Source organism: Homarus americanus, unplaced genomic scaffold (assembly GCF_018991925.1).
Source record: "Homarus americanus isolate GMGI-L3 unplaced genomic scaffold, GMGI_Hamer_2.0 scaffold24756, whole genome shotgun sequence".
Classification (NCBI taxonomy): Eukaryota; Metazoa; Arthropoda; class Malacostraca; order Decapoda; family Nephropidae; genus Homarus; species Homarus americanus.
In genome coordinates, this window is record NW_024733940.1 from 270,001 (window position 1) to 291,156 (window position 21,156).

Sequence of the window (21,156 nt, forward strand, 5' to 3'; positions counted from 1 at the left end):
AGTAAGGAAAAACTCCTCTCTCCCTGGACGTGTTTAATAGCACTGTCCTCATCACTCTGTCCTCGTTGTCTGTGTATCAACATTCAGTGTAAATGACCTCTAATGATCCTCTCGTACAGGTCATCACAGGAGGACAAAAGAAGTGTTGGCGGGAACAATTAGAGTGAGGTTGTCAGCAGCAGCAGCAGGGCGGCGTCGACACACCCACAGTAATGTTATTTCCACCATTGTTGGCCAGTAATGTTGTTACCAGCCCCCAGCCACTACTGGCAGGTAGGTGGGCTTGCCAGGTACCTCCTACCACCACCATCACCACTGTGGGTTGGGGCCATGAGGTATATACTTCTCTGCCACCACTACCATTTGCAGGTAGGCCCCCAAATTGCCTCCCTACTACCATCACCACCACCACTAGCAGGTAGACCCCCTAGGTACCTCCCTACCACTACCACCACCACCACTGAGTGGGCCCCAGGTGCCTCCTACTGCCACTACCACCACCACCACTAGCAGGTAGACCCCCCAGGTACCTCCCTACTGCCACCATCACCACCACCACTGGCAGGTAGACCGCCCAGGTACCTCTCTTAACTGGCCACTTCCTGCCACCACCACCACTCTCCTCCTCCACTCTCTCTCTTGAATTTCCCTACTGGATCTGTCTCTCTGCTGCACGTAAACTGTCTGCTCCCCGTAGCTGTCTTCTGCATGTGTCTGTCTGTTACACGCTAACTCTCTGCTTCTCCTGACAGTCTTCCCTGCAGCAAGAGCAACCCACTTTTGACTGTGTGACCTCCTCGACCAGTCACCCACAGTCTACACCTTCCCAGTTCCTCTTGCTTGTCACCTACATCACATTTACTATTGTATTGAACTGTGTAATCCACGTCGCGCACACACACACACACACACACAGAAGGACCCCCACCACCAACCAGACAGACACACACACACACACACACACACACACACAGAAGGACCCCCACCACCAACCAGACACACACACACACACACACACACACGAGGACCCCCACCACCAACCCAGACAGGCACAGACACACACACACACACACACAGAAGGATTTACCACCAGCCAGACACACACACACACACAGAAGGACCCCCACCACCAACCAGACACACACACAACTTCCCCATCTCCCCCCTTTCCCCTCCCCGAGCCAAGGGGCGCCACTCCCTCACCTGCGTCCAGTAACGAGCTGGAATTAATGATAGAATTACGCCTAATTGGCGAGTGGGACGATTAAAGGGGAGGAGGTGATAGTTGGGCAGTACTTCCGGCTCCTACCACTCCAGCCTCCCTTCCTGACTGGACGTGGGTGTAAGTGGGTGTTAGGTGGGTGTAAGAGGATGCTAGGTGGGTATAGGTGGATGAAAATGGAGGATAGAAGGTGGAAATGGAGGTTAGGTGGAAATGGATAAAAAGGGTGGAAATAAAGAGAGGAGGGTGGAAATGGGAACAGGTTAGTGTAAAAGGGCGTAGGTGAAGGTAGATAGGAACAATTGGGTAAAAATGGGTGTTAGGTGGGTGTAAATGGGTGATAGGTGGGTGTAAATGGGTGTTAGGTGGGTGTAAATGGGTGTAAATGGGTGTTAGGTGGGTGTAAATGGGTGTTAGGTTGTGCAAGTGGGTGTTAGGTGGGTGTAAATGGGTGTTAGGTGGGTGTAAATGGGTGTTAGGTTGTGTAAGTGGGTGTTAGGTGGATGTAAATGGGTGATAGGAGAGTGTTAGTGGGCGCTAGGTGGATGTAAATGGGTAGAAATGGATGGTCGGGGGAAGATAACACTAGGTGGGTGAAAATAGGGGGTGGGTAGGTGGGTGTAAATGGGGAAGGCGTGTGTTTAAGTGGCGGCAGGAAGGAGTGAGTGGGTGTAAGGAAATGGGTGAAAATGGGGAAAGGTTAGAAGGAGGGTAAGATGGCTTATAAGTGGATGTGAATGGATAACAGGAGGATGTAAGAGAAAAAATAGGTGGATGTAGCAGGGTGTATGCGGGTGTAGGTGGGTGGATGCGGGTGTAGGTGGGTGTAAGTGGGTGAGAATAGGGTGTAGGCGAGTTTATAAGAACATAAGAACATAAGAATGGAGGAAACTGCAGCGGGCCTATTGGCCCATACTGGGCAGTCCCGTTTACCTTCAACCCTATTGCTCATATACATCCAACCCTATGTTTGAAGCAATTCAGCGTATTCGAGTTAATGATGATATTTGGTAACTTGTTCCATTCATCCCACTACTCTGTTTCCAAACCAGTGTTTACCTATTTCACACTAAATCTAAATTTGTCTAATTTAAAACCATTATTTACGAAGTTCGCTCACAGGTAGTTTAAGTAGATGAGAAATGGTGTGGGTGTGGATGATGGTGTGGGATAACGCACATAATCACACACACACATACACACACACACACACACACACACACACACACACACACACACACACACACACACACACAATACCACAGGCGACTTAGTAATCGTTAAAAACTCAGGCAATTCCAAAGTCATACAAAACCCTCCATCTCACCTTACCTCACCTCCATCTCACCTCACTTCACCTCCATCACACCACACCTCACCTCACTCACCTCAATCACACCTCACCTCACCTCCATCACGCCACACGTCACCTCACCTCACCTAACCTCACCAGCTTACTGTGCATAATAGGAGCCTTGACTCGTAGTTTACGTCCTGAACTTTTATCCTCCTGCCATTTTGACTCACAGTTGATCAAAGTCAATGATTAACAGACAGACACTTAGCATAAGATTCAATAACACTCATGCTTATAATGGATGACTAATCAAAAAAGAGTGACCAGTCCTAATGGATTCGAATCTTAACGAGCCCAAATCCTGATGAGATCTAATCCTAAATGGTATAGGTTGAGTCCTCTTAATAGTCGAATCTTACACCTCTTTGTGTCGTTTATAAATATTAGTGTTTTTAATATATATTTTTTCTCGTTGTTCTTCGTCAGTCGTTCAAAACTTGTTGTCAACACTCGTATAAGACGTGACAGCTCAAAGGAGGGAGAGGGGGGAGGGGGCCAAGGGAGAGGGAGGGGAGGGGGAGAAAGGAAAGTGGGAGAGAGGGGGGGGGGGGATACCTATAATTGGGCACCCAGCTATAAAAGGTATCCCCACCCCCCACCCCCATCCAATCCCTACCTGCCTCACTTAAACGTAGGGATTCGTGTGAAGAGTTTTAGAGAGGGGAACACCTTCAAACGGCCCCCCTCACACACCTCTACTCGCTCTAAGCATAACCCTCTGATACATAATATTTCCCTTCTTAATGGATTCCTTAAAGACTTCTTCTCCCTTAACCCCCGTTTTACGTAGATCCCACAAAGACTTCAGCCAAGCCCTCTCTCCCCTCTTCTACCACCCCTCTCCCCCCTTTTCTCTGCCCTCCCCCCTCTCTTCTAGCCCCCTTCCCCTCCCCCCTCTTCTACCACCCCCTTCCCCTCCCCTTAAAGACCTCTACTCCCCATTATAAACAGAGCCCGTAAGGTAAAGACTCAAGACTCACTCTAATTATGTCAACTCTCTTCTAACCTTAATGATTCACCGAGTCTAATGAGGCTTCCAATCTGAGACTCCACTGTACTAACTTTATGGTCATTAGTTAGAGGCTTCCACTGTGAGACTTTGAGCATACCCGACCCCCTCCCTCCCTCCCTCTATCCAGTCCGAGGTTTCTAAGCAGAGGTTTCCTGTCTGAGGTTTAATAATCTAAGGTTTTCAGTCCCCCCCTCCAAACCTCTACCATTACCAGTACATTCTTCCCGTTTCCTTCCTTCCAGACCTTAAACCCTTCATGACCTCACCAGGGGAGGGGGAGGGGGGTAGGTGGCCCTGTATCTCTGCCCCATATTAATCCCGTTTAATTAGATTATATTAAGATCTAACCCATCCTGAGGGGAAAGAGGGGAAATTAATAGAGAATTAGGGGCGGTGGGGGTGAGGGAGGGAGGGAGTGGCATAGTCGGCATACCTCGGGTGACGCTGGCATGTGGAGGGAAGCTGGGAGGGGGAGGAGGGTAGGTAGGACTGAGTAATATATTATTCCCAGTGAGTGGTAGGAGGAGATGAGGGTGAAGGAGAGAGAGAGAGAGAGAGAGAGAGCCGTGGTTATATCTCAGGTAGTGCCAGGCTGTCACTGTGTTAAGAGAGGGGAATGTTGTGGAGTCCTGCGTCTGTTTAGTCAATGGGATATTAACATGTTACTTTTCCACTGCTTATTAATGTGTCTCCTTCCCTTCCCCCCTCTCCCTATTTATCTTATTTTACTACCTAACCTAACCTAACCTACCTACCTCACACACACACACACACACACACACACACACACACACACTCTCTCTCCCTCTCGTCCAGGAGTGCACAGATTCGCCAAGTATCCCCTCGTAATCTCTGGCTTTGGTTTCTCTCTCGTTCTCCACCTGATCCCATTTTTCTTGGTATGATTAATTCCTGTGTGTGTGTGTGTGTGTGTGTGTGTGTGTCCCCTTCTTACAGGATGACCGATGCCGCCTTCTCCCAACGTCATCTTCACACACACACACACACACACACACACACACACACACACACACCGTCTCTTCTTCTTTATCATATACCACATACTGTACAATGAGTGTGTGTAATAATAATATATAATAATAATAAACGGTTTATTAATAGAGTTGCAGCCGGTGGCTGAAAATATACAAACTTACATGTGATTTAGACATAATAATATACGTTGTGTGTGTGTGTCTGTCTGTCTGTCTGTCAGTCTGTCTGTCTGTCTGTCTGTTTTGAAATTATTTAAAAAAAATCCTCAAATCCGGACATTTTTAGTCATGAACTCTTCTCTATTATAACGAATCCCTGAACTCTTGTCGTTTCATTATTTCCCATTACTATAACGAAACATAGAAGAAAAAAATCACGAAATATTTCCCTGCCACGTCACCACAACACCACACATTATTTCAGGTTAACACTAATGATCTTTGTAATTATTAACGGTACATACAAATTAAACTATGTCATTGATAATAATTACTAACCACACATATATACAAGATCAAATAACACGAGTAAGGGGAGAGGAACCGTACTAACGCTTCGTGTGTAAATATAGTCAAGTATTGGTGTATGTGGAGGAAAAAAATAAAATATTGTGATTGTGAAAATGATGAAGTCTCTGTTAAGGGATCCGGAGACGGGCAGGGAGGAGGAGGTGCAGGGGTCGGGACGCGGACGTTATCAGGAGCACACACACAGGTAGGCCGAGGGATTAGTCTTATACTGGAGCGTGTTATTGTCCGCCCACACCTCCCTCCCTCCCTCATCTCCTCTCCCGCCCACCCGCCCGCGTTGTCCCCCCTTTTCCCCACCCAAATCACCCCTTTCCAGCCCATCGCGCGCACCCTTAATGACCCACGCCGTCCATCCCCCACTCACTTCGCCCCTTTACTCGCACCTTCTCCTTCTTTACCCACGTCACACCCCCACCCGCCCACAATGACCCCTTCCTTCACCAACACCAACCCATGCTGAGCACACTGCCACCCCCCCCCTCTTTCCCTACTATCCTCTCCCTTTTCCTGCCTCCCTACACCCCCTTCCCTCCCTTCTCCCTTCTCCATGCCTCACGACTGTCAAGATAGCATCACTGAGATGTTTAAATCATTTCACCAAAAGATAAAAGACGAGGAGTCCTTATCAAATCAAGTTACTGCATCATTATACATTAGGTACACTTGTGTCTCAGTCTTACGTAAGAACCTCCAGACAGACGAAGAAAACTAGACCCGCTGCCTTCCCTTCCATTCCTCTCACAAGACTCAGGCTGGGTTTCCCGATAGTGACATACACGTCTGCATCAGCTTACGAGCGTCAAAACACAATTAAAGACAGTGGTATCTAGATCAAACAAAATATAAAGGTGTGGCAGTAAAAATACGAAAAATTTCATCATGTCATGTATTTTTTTAAAGATTTTGACATGTCAACAGAAACTGGGATGCTGCCTCTTGATGTCTGAGGTATTTTGGGGCCAAGTTGTGTCCAGATCAATCCAAGTATAAACCTAAACAACATTCAAAACTCCCGAAAATTTTAACGAGAAAAAAGTAAAGATAACATTAATTTATTAAGATGAAAACACAAAAATTTACTTGTAACTAAAGGCTTTAATACATGATAAAATGGAGTCAAAATCACATTTAGACTACACCGACGCTAAATGATTTTCACCTATCGTCAGTTAGCAGAGGTAAAAAAATAAATAAATAAACGTTCAGTTGTTTGAGAACGTGAGCACTTAGACGTAGCTTACCTGAGTGCAGTGTTATAAGAGTGATAAATAAACAGTCAGCTTGAGCACCTCTCTCGCCTCACACGCAGCTCAGGTAGAGGAGAAAAAAAAACACCACGAGAAAAAGCAAGTGTTGTAATGGTCGAGAGGTGACGCATCCAATACAAATAATACCACAAGTTTTTTCCTCACCAAAGACGCAAAAAAAAAGAGGAGACGGAGAGGAAAACTTGTGTCAACTTGAGGTGTTTCACGTGAGTTGTAGGTTAATGTGGGGGGGTCGAATCCTGACATTCTCGAGCCATGACTCTCAAAGGGTCGTAAGTTATGGGGACGAAGCCTTGTACTCTTGAGCCACGACTCTCAAAGGTTCGTAAGTTATGGGGACGAAGCCTTGTACTCTTGAGCCACGACTCTCAAAGGTTCGTAAGTTATGGGGACGAAGCCTTGTACTCTTGAGCCACGACTGTCAAAGGGTCGTAAGTTATGGGGACGAAGCCTTGTACTCTTGAGCCACGACTGTCAAAGGGTCGTAAGTTATGGGGACGAAGCCTTGTACTCTTGAGCCATGACTCTCAAAGGGTCGTAAGTTATGGGGACGAAGCCTTGTACTCTTGAGCCATGACTCTCAAAGGGTCGTAAGTTATGGGGACGAAGCCTTGTACTCTTGAGCCACGACTCTCAAAGGTTCGTAAGTTATGGGGGTCAAAACCTTGTACCCTTGAGCCACGACTCTCAAAGGTATGTACGGTAAATCAATTGTCCCCTTTACTACTGAAGTTTACCCCAACCATTAAACTTCACCCAACCCTTAAACTTTACCCCTACCCTTAAAATTCACCCCAACCCCTTAAATTACACCCTAGCCCCCCTTAAACTTCACCCCTACCCTCAAATTTCACCCCTATCCCTTAAAAATTTACCCCTACCCTCAAACTTCACCCCTATCCCTTAAAACTTCACCCCTACCCCTTAAAATTTACCCCTACCCCTTAAACTTCACCCCTACCCCTTAAACTTCACTCCCAACCCCTTAAAATTCACCCTAACCCCTAAAAATTCACCCCTGCCCCTTAAAATTCACCCCTACCCCCTTAAACTTCACCCCTACCCTTTAAAGTTTACCCACAAATAGTATACGGGTAAACTTAAGGCTCATACCCTCTACCGATAAAGATGTTTTTAACCCCTTAGTCTACCTCACAGTTTGGTCACATAAATTCAGGAGATCTCCTTCCATCTGGTGGTGGTAGGAGTATAAGGAAGGATCAGGAGGTGGTGGGGAGTATAAGGATCAGGAAGTGGTGGGGAGTATAAGGAAGGATCAGGAGGTGGCGTTAGGGAGTGTAAGGAAGGATCAGGTGGTGGTGGTGGGAGGAGGAAGGATCAGGGGTGGTGTTAGGGAGTATGAGGAAGGATCAGGAGGTGGTGGGGGAGGTATATGAAGGATCAGGAGGTGGTGGTGTTAGGGAGTATAAGGAAGGATCAGGAGGTGGTGTTAGGGGAGTATAAGGAAGGATCAGGAGGTGGTGTTAGGGAGTATAAGGAAGGATCAGGAGGTGGTGTTAGGGAGTATAAGGAAGGATCAGGAGGTGGTGTTAGGGAGTATAAGGAAGGATAAGGAGGTGGTGTTAGGGAGTATAAGGAAGGATCAGGAGGTGGTGTTAGGGAGTATAAGGAAGGATAAGGAGGTGGTGTTAGGGAGTATAAGGAAGGATAAGGAGGGGCAGCAAAACTTAACTACTCCATCATCTACCTAAACTTACCTCAACTCACTTAAATCATCGACTATCCCCTCCTATCCCCTCCTCTCCCCTTCCTTACCTTCCTCTTCCTTCCCTCCCCCGTTTCTCTTATTCCTTCCTTTACTTCTCTCTCTCTCTCTCTTACTATTTACTTCTTTCAGGCGTTTAATTTATCTTCTCATCTATTTCATTGTCCATTCCTTTATTACTACTCCTCCTCCTCCTCCTGTTCCTCTTCCTCTCTTCTTCTTCCCTCCCCCTCCTCCTCTCTTCCTCTAATCGTACAAAATTATCTTAATTATTCATTATCTCCTTTGTGGTTATTTTCAGTTCGGTTGATTCAAAGGTGGACTATTTATTATTGGTTCTTCCTCTTGTTCCTTCGTTTATCAGCTTATTACGCCTCTCTCTCTCTCTCTCTCTCTTCTTAATTACTGTTTCTCTATCTTGACTATTCTAACTTTCATTAACCGTTCAGCCATCTTTTTCGTCTTTCATTCTACCTCTCCTTCACCCTTATTCTACCTATTCTACCTCTCCTCCACCCTTATTCTACCTATACTACCTCTTCTTCACCTTTATTCTACCTCTCCTTCACCATTATTTTACCCCCTTCTTATGTGTACATGTTTTTCCCTTCTCTCTCCTCCTTTCTTCTTCTTCCCTCATTCGCTCTTATTCCCAGTTAATTACATTCAGTTCAAGTACTCTCTCTCTCTCTCTCTCTCTCTCTGTCCCGTCCATCACTCCGCCCCTCTCACTAATCCCTTCTACTCATCCTTTTCATTGCTATCATTTACTCCCCCTTTTTATCCCTTCCACTGTTTCTCCCTTTCCGCTGTGTGTGTGTGTGTGTCTTGCCACAGTGAGTCCCATGATCTCTCTCTCTCTCTCTCCACCCCTTCTCATTCCTCATAATCACTCATTACTTATCACCTCTCCTCCCCAGTTCCCTCCCTCTATAGCTCTCCCTCCAACACACCTTAACCCTCTCCCTCTCCCCCATACACTCCACCACTCTCCACCCACTCCACTTCACCTCTCCAAAAGACACACTCCACTCCCGCCACCATCAATCCTTCTTTCCCTCCCACTTACTTTCCCTCTTCTAATTCACCGTCTCTTTTAAGTTCCATTCTCCCACACCCCTTCCCTCTCACCCTTCATCATCTATTTATCCTCCCTCCTTCTCCCTTACCTCTTATCTATTTCTACTTTCCCCCTACCTCCCTGTCCCTCTTTCTCACCTCCATTCCTCCATCTCTCGCCTTCCTTTCCCCTTACCTTACCTTCAACCATACTTCCCCACCTCCCTCTTTTTCTTCCTCCTCCTCCTTTACCTCCATTCATTTCTACCTCCATCCCTCCTCTTTCTCTCTCCCTCTCCCCCCTCCTCCTCCGTCATTCCTCGCTCTCTCTCACCCCTACTCAAAACAAAGGAGCAATTAGGGGACGTCGCTTAGCACTCGATGTTAAAAAGAAGTCACAGAGAACCAGACAAAGTTTTAACGATCTGGGGAGGTGTAGGGACCAGACATAATGGTTGGCCTTGTGTGTGGTATTGTCCTGGTGCGTGGCCGCCACTGTGGCTGGTGAGGTCTGCAGGGGTGGTGGCATAGTGGTGGTGGTGGTAGTAATGGCAGTAATGGTTGGTCGTGTGTGTGTGTGTGTTGTGGTGGGGTGTGGCTGGCAGTAGTGGTAATGGTAGAGGAGATAAAGGTATTGGTAGTAATGGTTGACCTTGTGTGGTGCGTACGGGTAGTAATGGTAATGGAGTTAGGAGCAATGGTAATAATGGGTGGCCTGATGGATGGTAATATCCTGGTACGTGGCTGTACTTGGTGGTAGTTAGTAGTGGTAGTGGAGGTGGAAGTATTGGTAGTGTCACAGTCTCTCTTATGCTGTAACATATATAATCAGGATAAGGAAATAGAACATTTACATAAAATGTATATTAAACAATAATGGTTTCACACGTGCTGATAGCTTCCACAAAGTTTACATTAATATCACTCTTATATCCAACAGCTTTCTCTCTCTCTACTTTACAAATATGCTTCACAAATAGATTACACTATCTTATGACTACCAGAAAACACTGGATTACCCGTACAACCTGTGGGTTTTTCACGATACAAAATACCATGTCCTTCACCAATAATACCCAGAGAGAGAGAGAGAGAGAGAGATCTTCTTCCCCATGTTCCAATACGATTTCACTAACTTATCCACATTTTGTTTACATTCTTCATTTAAACCACTGCAATATTCTCACATTGAAAACTCATTCACAAAATCATACATTAATGTTCTTTAACCATATCAGTTACTAAAACATATCACAAATCAGAATAACAAAACATATATCACAATCTTAAGAAGACTTTAACCTCCACAGTGATTATAGGATGTCAAGAGAAAACGAGACACTTAATGGGGTGACTGAGGAAAACATAAGTACATAACAGTAGTACAGTAATGGTTGGCTTTACCTCTATAGACTATATACATTCTGATAGTGACATAGAAACAGTTTATTTAGCCTAAAAAATATAGACACAAAGTTGAAAATAACAACTACACTGACATAAATGAGCCACGTGAGAGCCTGAACCCTCTTATTGGCTCATTCTAGTGGCGTAGTTAGGTGGAGTAGTAAGGGCAGGAGGGGTAGTAGTGGTTGTATGGGTGATGGTGGTGGTGGTGGTAGGGGCAGAGGGGGTAGTAGCAGTGGTTGTATGGGTGGTAGTGGTGAGACAGACAGACAGACAGGCAGACAGACAAATAAATATTCTCGCTAGCTTCATACTTTATTTGTTTTTTGTAAAGTCCCAGGTGTTGTTGTGTCTTTATAATCATATACAACGTCTCTCTCTCTCTCTCTCTCTCTCTCTCTTACACCCTTTCTAAATTAAGGATAAAAAAAAATGTTGGGTAAAATACTGAATTCAAAACACAGTCCATAAATGAATCGCTTACCACAATATCACCCTGAGTTGTATTGAACCAGAATTTTATACCAAACAAAACCTGGAAATATGGTAAATAAAAACAGAAATTGTGCGAAATTTAACCAAAAATTATAAAAAAAAATTTAAATAAAAATAAAATCCTATCCCCGAAAAAATTCAAATAAACAAAACCAAAAAATTCTAATATACACATGAAATAAACTTTACTAAAGAGAAAAATATTACAAAAAACACAAATTCTATAAAAAACGACCAAAAATCAATCGCATAAAACACCTACTCAATCAACCAAAAACTTAGAACATTAAAGAAATCAAATTCTAGGAAAAAAAATAAATAAAAAATTTGAAAATAAACCCTCTCTCTCCCCTCTCCACTTTCTAAAATAGAGAGTCGTAGAATCTATGTAACTCAATCTACATATTTGAATCTCCTGTTCATTATGAATTCTGTTTGATGGAGGTTTGTCTGCCAGGCCCCGCTGTTGCTGCCACCAGGTGCATCTACTATATACACACACTCACCTGATACACACCTATCACCTTACACCTTCACCTGATACACCACCTACACCTACACCTAATACACCACCTACACCTACACCTAATACACCACCTACACCTTCACCTCATGCAACACCTACACCTTCAACTGATACAACACCTACACCTTCACCTGATACAACACCTACACCTTCACCTGATACAACACCTACACCCTTACACCTTCACCTGATACAACACCTACACCTTCACCTGATACAACACCTACACCTACACCTGATACACCACCTACACCTACACCTGATACACCACCTACACCTACACCTGATACACCACCTACACCTACACCTGATACACCACCTACACCTACACCTGATACAACCTACACCTTCACCTGATACAACACCTACACACTACCTGAGTAACACCTACCTTCACCTGATACACCACTACACCTTCACCTGATACACTACCTTCACCTGATACAACACCTACACCTTCACCTGATACAACACCTACACCTTCACCTGTTCTAACACCTACACCTTCACCTGATACAACACCTGCACCTTCACCTGATGCTACCTACACCTACACCTGATACCACATACACACACACCTGATACACACACACAACCTTCACCTGATACACATTACCTTACACCTTCTACACCACCTAAACCTTCACCTGATACAACACCTACACCTTCTGATACAACACCTACACCTTCACCTGATACCCAACACCTACACCTTCACACAGTACAACACCTACACCTACACCTGATACAACACCTACACCTTCACCTGATACCCAACTTACCTACACCTTCACCTGATACCTTACCTACACCCCTTCACCTGATACAACACCTACCTTCACCTGATACAGCACCTACACCTTCACCTGATACAACACCTACACCTTCACCTGATACACCTACACCTTCACCTGATACAGCACCTACACCTTCACCTGATGCATTTCTACACCTTCACCTGATGCAACACCTACACCTTCACCTGATACAGCACCTACACCTTCACCTGATGCAACACCTACACCTTCACCTGATACAGCACCTACACCTTCACCTGATACAACACCTACACCTTCACCTGATACAACACCTACACCTTCACCTGATACAACACCTACACCTTCACCTGATACAACACCTACACCTACACCTGATACAACACCTACACCTTCACCTGATACAACACCTACACCTTCACCTGATACAACACCTACACCTTCACCTGATACAACACCTACACCTGATACAACACCTACACCTTCACCTGATACAGCACCTACACCTAATACACACCTTGGTACATCATAGGTAAAGGCTGAAAATACCTGTTGTACTTCGCTGAATAATTTCGCCAGGTAACGATTGACCATTAGGTTAACGAGCCACTAACGAGCGAGAAGCCTACTAACGTCCGATTAATGAGTGTGAAATAAACAAACGGGTGATTAATGATAGTACAATAAACTAACGAGCGATTAACGAGAGGAACAAACTAACTATCCTAACGAGTGACTGACTAATTGTGGAAAAGACCCCAATGACTAACGAGAGTCTAATGAGGGTGGAACTAGCCATTTAACTACCCTAACGAGCGCTTAACGAGTGTGAGGGAGGGAAGGAAGGTAGGTAGGGAGGGAAGGAAAGGAAGGGAGGGAAGGGAGGGAGGGAGATAGGCGGACTCATCAGAAAAACCCATTCCCCGATCGCTGCTTAATCCAATTCTAGCCGCATTTAGTCTCACACCTGACTTACCTCCACTGAGCCAATTTCCTGCACCCCGGGCCTCCCCTCAGGTGTGTGTGTGTGTGTGTGAGGAGGGAGGGAGGGAAGGAGGGGGGGGTGATGGGATGGGAGGAGAGATAAGGACACGGGGGGAAAGGAGAGAGGGAGGAAAGTGATGGAATAGGGCCATTAGGGGAGAAAGGGGAGGGGGAGGGAGGAAGGGATAGAGAGAGGGAGAGAAAGACAGAGAGAGTGAGGGAAGAAGAGGAAATGAAGGAAAGACGGATGGAAGGAGGAAGAGAGAGAGGGAGGGAAGAAGGGAGTTAGGAACGAGGAGAGAGAAGAGAGAAGAAAGGGAGGAGTGTGTGGAGAGAGAGGAAGAGAGGAACAGAGAACAAGGGAAGAGGGAACTAAAGAATAGAGAGAAAGAAGGAAGTATGGAGAAAATCAAAAGGAGAAAGGTGAAGAGAGGATAACGTGTAGGAGAGAGGGAAAAGGCGCTTGAAACAACAACAACAACAACAACAACAACAACAATAATAATAATAATAATAATAATAATAATAATAAAGGGGTAAACAACGTCACAAGGAACAAACGAATCATGAATTAAAATACAATCACCTGACTTCTCTCACCGTCCTCAAACATTGACTCAGACACGAGACTTACAGTGAGTTCAGCAGAGACTTCCTAACACCACTTCAGTATACAGGTTCAGTAAAGCGTGGGTGTGTGGTTGGGGAAGACTGCAGGTTTATAAGGTTCAGTAAAGCGTTAATTGAGAGTAAACTAATTGACCTGTTGTATAAAGCGTGTATGGCCCAGTTCAGTAATACAGCAAATGAATATCAACAGTGCAGGTGTGTGTGTGTGTGTGTACCTGTACAGTGTAGCTCAGCTGTTGGCCGGGCAGGGAAGGTGTTATCCCATGTAAATATATGGTAAGGGATTCCTCTTCTCTATCACCCCCAGCACACTCACCTGCACCTGCTCTCTCTCTCTCTCTCTCTCTCTCTCTCTCTCTCTCTCTCTCTCTCACCCCATCTGTGTTTTGTCCCTCTCTCTCTCTCTCTGGCTCTTCTTTCCTCTCTCTGTACCTGTCTCTCCATTTCCTTTCCCCTCCCTCTCTTTATCACGCTCCCTCGTTGTGTCACACCCCTCTCCCCTGCCATCCACCCTCCCTCATCTCTCCTCTTGTCACCCCATGCCCGCCCTCATATACCTCCCCAGGTGACTGGAGTGAAAAAGTGCTTATCTAGCGGAATGCGGACGTGGTAATGGTTTTAATGGAAAATAAAAAGGACAATATATATATATATATATATATATATATATATATATAGTTTGCGCGTGAGTGTGAGAACTGTTTAGGTATGGAATCAATTACCGAAATTTACCAATTACATTATACAAGGCAACCATTTCTTACCCAGTGGAAGTAAAAGTGGGTCCCATAGGTAAGACTGCCCACTAGGTACAGTGTGGATACATCATACAGTACACTGTATACTAAGCCTTCGGTTCATAAGGAGGCAACGAGGACAGCACTGCCCTCGACAGGTTTCACTTCACTCACTTGTAAAGTCAGATACCAAACCAGTTTATAAGTGGGTGGACTGGCAGTGCCCCGGGATCAGACCAGCGACCCCTAGGACAGGAGTCGTAACAGACACACACAACTACTGCCTTAACCTTACATAATACAACATGAGGCAGTGTAAGTAAACTTGTACCGTAGACTAACACTAGTTAGAGTGGATGGCATAGTATGAGTTAAGGTTTAGTTGTTTTGTGAACATGTGTGGAGGATGGGACCAAAGGATTACCCCTGGATGACATGACCTACACTGGACCCCTGGATGATATGACATGACTGACACTGTACCCCTGGATGACATGACCTATACTGTACCCCTCAATGACATGACCTATACTGTACCCCTGGATGACATGACCTACACTGGACCCCTGGATGATATGACATGACTGACACTGTACCCCTGGATGACATGACCTATACTGTACCCCTCAATGACATGACCTACACTGTACCCCTGGATGACATGACCTATACTGTACCCCTCAATGACATGACTGGCACTGTACCCCTGGATGACATGACCTATACTGTACCCCTGGATGACATGACCTATACTGTACCCCTCAATGACATGACTGGCACTGTACCCCTGGTGGTGGCCAACACCTGGTGACCATGCCTCGTCTTCCTCACTGTTATTACCTGGAACATACAAGACAACACACCATACACACACACAACTAGCCCTAACCTCTCACCTAGCCTCTCCCCTCTCACCTAGCCCTCCCCTCTCAACTAGCCTTCCCCTCTCCTTCTTCCCCTCTACTAGCCCTCTCCTCTCACCCTAGCCCTCCCCTCTCAACTAGCCTTCCCCTCTCACCTAGCCCTCCCCTCTCCACCCCTAGCCTCCCCTCACCTAGCCCTCTCCTCTCCTACCTAGCCCTCCCCTCTCATCTAGCCCTCCTCTCCACCCCTAGCCCTCCCCTCTCACCTAGCCCTCCCCTCTCCACCCTAGCCCTCCCCTCTCACCTAGCCCTTCCCTTTCATCTAGCCCTCCCCGCTCATCTAGCCCTCCCCTCTCACCTAGCCCTCCCCTCTCAACTAGCCATCCCCTCTTATCTAGCCCTCCTATCTCTCTCTCCTTCATCCGGGCTCTTCGCTCACCTAGGCACAGTTTATCTCTCCCCTCACTTACCTCTTGACTCACTCGCTTCACCTGGACGTGAGGTAGCGTCTCTCAGGTAGGAGTGACGGGAGGTAAGAACAAAGACGGCTCTGTCAGCTTTTCTACCCAGCTGCCTCGTGTGATGATGCTGACAATGTGTGTGTGTGTGTGTGTGTGTGTGTGTGTGTGTGTGTGTGTGTGTGTGTCCACCTCCTCTATATGGAACAGAGGACAACTTAACACCTCCTCATCCTCTTCCTTCTCCTCCTTCTCCTCAAACTCCAACTTCATTTCTACTTTCCCCTCTACCTCCTTTACCTCCTCCTCCTCCCCAAACAACACCTCCCATTCACAACACACCTGACCAAATCCTTGAAACCCAACACCCGACAAATGCCATCTCACCCCATCACCTTCCTCCCCTCTCCATTAACCCTCCCTATCCCTCTCACCCCCCCCACCCTCCTGCCCCAGACTTCTCAGATTAGACAAAAATTGTGTACCTCCAATCATGCCCAATAAACTTGTTAACCACTCTTCCTCCATTACCCCTCCCCTCCACCTACCCCCTGTGTTCTCTCCTCTCTGTCTCTCCCTTCCTATTCCTTACCCCTTCCCTGTTTACCCTCCTTCATATCATCTCCCCCCTCTCCCCTCATTCCCACTCTTTCTCCAACCTCTCACCCCTCCACCCCTCCCCCATCATCCACCATTTGTCCCTCCAATCCTCAACCGACTCTCCCACATGCCCTCACCTTCTCCCCCCCTCTCCCCTCTCCCCTCCCTCCAGGTAAGGGAAGACAAAAAGAAGGACTGCTTACTCACAGGCCCCACTACTGCCTAAGCACTTGGTGTGCATGACGGAGCAACAGGTGGGAGGGAGGAGGGAGGTGAGTGGGGAAAAGAGGAGGAAGGAGAAACAGAGGTGGGAGGGGGAGGAGTAGAGACAGAGAGAGGGGAAGAGAACGAGAATAAGAGAAGTTAAATACTCAGGTGTGGTAAGACAGTAATCATGGAGGAGGAAGAGAGAGAGAGAGAGTGTGTGTGTGTGATGTGTGTGTGTGTGTGTGTGTGTGTGTGTTCGTTCATGCCTTCTAACTACTTAAATCTAAATGTAATTACCAAAAACGTTTTCCAGAACGAGTTAAGAGTTCTCAGAAGGTTCAGCCGTGTCATTACTTTTCGTGTTGTGCCAAAAATACAAATATTCTTGACTACATAAATTGTTTTAATTCATTTATTGTCACTACCACCACCGTCATCATCACTATTGCCACCACCACCATCATCACTACCACCACCGTCATCATCACTACTATTAACATCATCAATAAAACTATACTCACCCAAACCCTCACCACACACCACCACCTGAGCCAGCCTCCCCCTCACCACACACACCACCACCTGGCAGAGCCAGCCTCCCCTCACCACACACCACCACCTGAGCCAGCCTCCCCTCACACACACCACCACCTGGGCCAAGCTCTCACCACACACACACCACCTGGGCCTCCTCCCCTCACCACACACCACCACACAGAATGACCTCCCCCCTCACCACACACACACCTACCTGAGCCAGCCTCCCCCTCTGCACACACACACCACCACCTGAGCCAGCCTCCCCCTCACCACACACACACCACCACCACGAGCCAGCCTCCCCCTCACCACACACCACCACACAGCCAGCCCCTCCCCTCACCCACACACACCACCACCTAGGCCTCCCTCCCTCCCCACCCCCACACACACTGAGCCAGCATCCCCCCCTCACCCACACCTACCTGGGCAACCTCCCCCTCACCACACACCACCACCTGAGCCAGCCTCCCCTCACCACACACACACCACCACCTGAGCCAGCCTCCCCTCACCACACCTACCTGAGCCTCCCTCTCTCACCACACACACACCACCTGAGCCAGCCTCCCCCTCACCACACACACCACCACCTGAGCCTCCCTCCCCTCACCACACAAACTTGTTGCATTATAACCCTTTGTAGCGGGTATTAACACCCATTTCCTGAAAATCCCCGGGAGCGACGTTCCCCTCCATCACCTACCTACCTCCTCCCCTCTCTACCTATACCTCCTCCCCCTCCGCCCTCAGGTGTGCACGAGAGGGTGAAAATACCGACACACACACACACACACACGAGGGGGACGACCGGGTGCTTTAAGTGTATATAACTACATCCAACGTCGTTATCACACCTCTATTTGTTCTCTGGTGTACGTTATAACGAGACGGCTCACACCACTAGCGACATGGGATACACACCAGCTGTTTGTTTACATTCAGTAGACCAGGTGTGTTGCGGCGGCCCGTGAGTCCCGCCTCTAGTGACAGCCATAGTAGAGCTGTTATCAACCCGTCCTTAGTGCCACATACACCGAACACTACCCAGGTATTAAACACAATCTTTCCATAATTCAGACAGACACTCATACATAGGTTACCTGGAATTGTTATTGACCCCCTTGAGTACGATGACTTAAGCCCTTGAGTACGATGAATTGGTCCACTGAGTAAGATATCTTTAACCCTTTATGTAAGACGCTAACCCTTGAGTACATTAAATTAGCCCAGTAAGAGTTATATCTTAACCCCTTGAGTACGATGACTTAAGCCCATGAGTACGATGACTTAAATATTTGAGTAAAGTTACTTCATCACTTACATATGATGTCTTTTCAATACGATGAACTTTTACTTTGGATAAGATAATAATGTTCTCAAGGGGTTAAGGTCTTATGATAATTCACTCCCTTTCCTTATAAGAAGAGTGAAAATGTACACCAACTTGTCCTCACTCAGACGTACACAGATGACATGACCTGACCTGACCTAACATGACCTGACCTAACCTGACCTAACCTAACCTAAAATCTTTGAAGAGGTTTTCAATACCTTCGATAATACTCTGTTGTTGTTGTTGTTGTTGTTGTCTGTCTACGCATTTATACATCAGGTCTTCTTTATGCTTCACTCTTCCCTAAACAAACAATTATTTTCATGTCATTTTCTTTTTAAAAATTACAGTGAAACATCCATATAACGGAATTCCTCTCCATATAATTCGTTAAAGCGGGTTTCACATCTAACGTACCCTCGATATAACGGCCTCTCCTCTCCATCCGTTAAATAGAGGCGTCACTGCATAGTTCCCACCTTCCCTATACTTTCCGACAGACACACACACTCAGCCAGTGAGATCTTAACATAGGAGTAACTGACAGCTCTAGCGGGTGAGAAGACAGCTTGTGTTCTCAGGTAATATAGGACCACAAAGGTAATAAACGTGATGATGAAATAGACGAAAAGAGAGAATGATAAAGAGGAGTAACAAGAAATAATAATAATAATAATAATAATAATAATAATAATAATAATAATAATAATAATAATAATAATAATAATAATAATAAAAACTTCCATCACAGTAAAAAAAAAATATTGAATAAGTGAAAATTTTCTCAGTTTCTTCTCTTACGAATTCTTGAGTGAAATTACTCCTGGGAGTTTTACCGTCTTCCTTCACACCTGCAGAGGGATCCATAAACCGATATTCCCCTCAGGTGTGAGAGAGGGGAGGCGGGGAGAGACTGTGGTGAGGGGAGAGAAGGAAAGCTGGGGGAGGGAAGGGAGTGTGGGGAGAGGGGTTGATGAGAGGTGCGGGGTGGTGAGGGGAAAAACGTGGGAGAGGGAGAGGGGAGGGAGAGTCAGAAGTGGGAAGAGGGGAGAGAGAGAGAGAGAGAGGGAGGTGAATGATGAGAAGAGAGAACGAAGGTGGCGAGAAAGGGATAGAGGGAGCAGAAAGGAAAGAGAGAGGGGAGACTGGGGTGGTGAGTGGGAGGGGTAGACTGGGGTGGTGAGTGGGAGGGGTAGACTGGGGTGGTCAGGACTCAGGACAAGGAACTGTTCTGTTCGGTGAGAATTTCTTTTGAGGTAGTAACCCACAGCCTTAATACCTTTATAGCGAGGTCAAATAAGTGTGTGTGTGTGTGTGTGTGTGTGACTCAGGTACCCTCCAGGTCTTTAACACTCCTCTACCCTCCGAAGCCATTATAACGCTATAAGCAATCAGAACATTATGGCGATAAGGTTGAAACACCAACAACTAACCACACGAAATATGGTCTTTACCTCCGAGTACTTAATAATATATACCGATAATATAACACTATCCTCCCCCGCCCCAAAAGCCAATATTACCCCCAAAAATAATATACACAATACAAAAACTTAGTGACCACGTCAGAATGTACTTTTTTCCCTATATGCATGAGACTGTACACCCAATGTAATTTACACATTAAAATCTGAAAACATTTATTTAGTACAATTTTTCAAGCGCATTAAACACCTAGAAAGACTCAGGTATGGAAGTAATCTTAGTATTGTAGCGACCATTAAATATCTGACACCTTCTGACTGAATAAAACTGTCTCACTTTTAATACTACCACACACACACAATATAACAGATTCTAAAGCGATACACTTCTAACTCAACCACCACAATTCCACCTAAACCACCACAATTCAATCTAAATCACCACAATTCCACACAAAGATGCATTTAATCTACCGCAATTCAACCTAAACTACCACAATTACATCTAACCCACCACAATTACACTTAAACCACCACAATTAACCATAAATCAAATCAAACCCAAAACCTTCACTAAACCTGAACCTAAAACACAAAACCAAAACACTAGGAATATAAATTAACACAAAATAATGGGAAGCTCCACCTGAGCCTGAGACACGAAGGGTCCTACTGTAGAAAAACTTACTAACATAAACCCAGGTGGGGAGAAGGTGGGGAGAGGGTGGGGAGACAGTGTGGGGTGGGGGAGGGTGGTGGGGAGACAGTGTGGGGTGGTGGGAGGTGGGGTGGTGGGGAGAAGGTGGGTGGTGGGGAGACAGGGGTGGTGGGGAGAAGGTGTGGGGTGGGGAGAAGGTGGGTGTAGGGGAGAGGGTGGGGAGACAGTGTGGGTGGTGGGAGAAGGTGGGTGGTGGGGAGAGGGTGGGGTGATGCAGGATGATGGGGAGAATGTCGGAGTGGGGGGGGAGGAATGGGTTAGAAAGTAGTGAGGCTGGGGAGATAT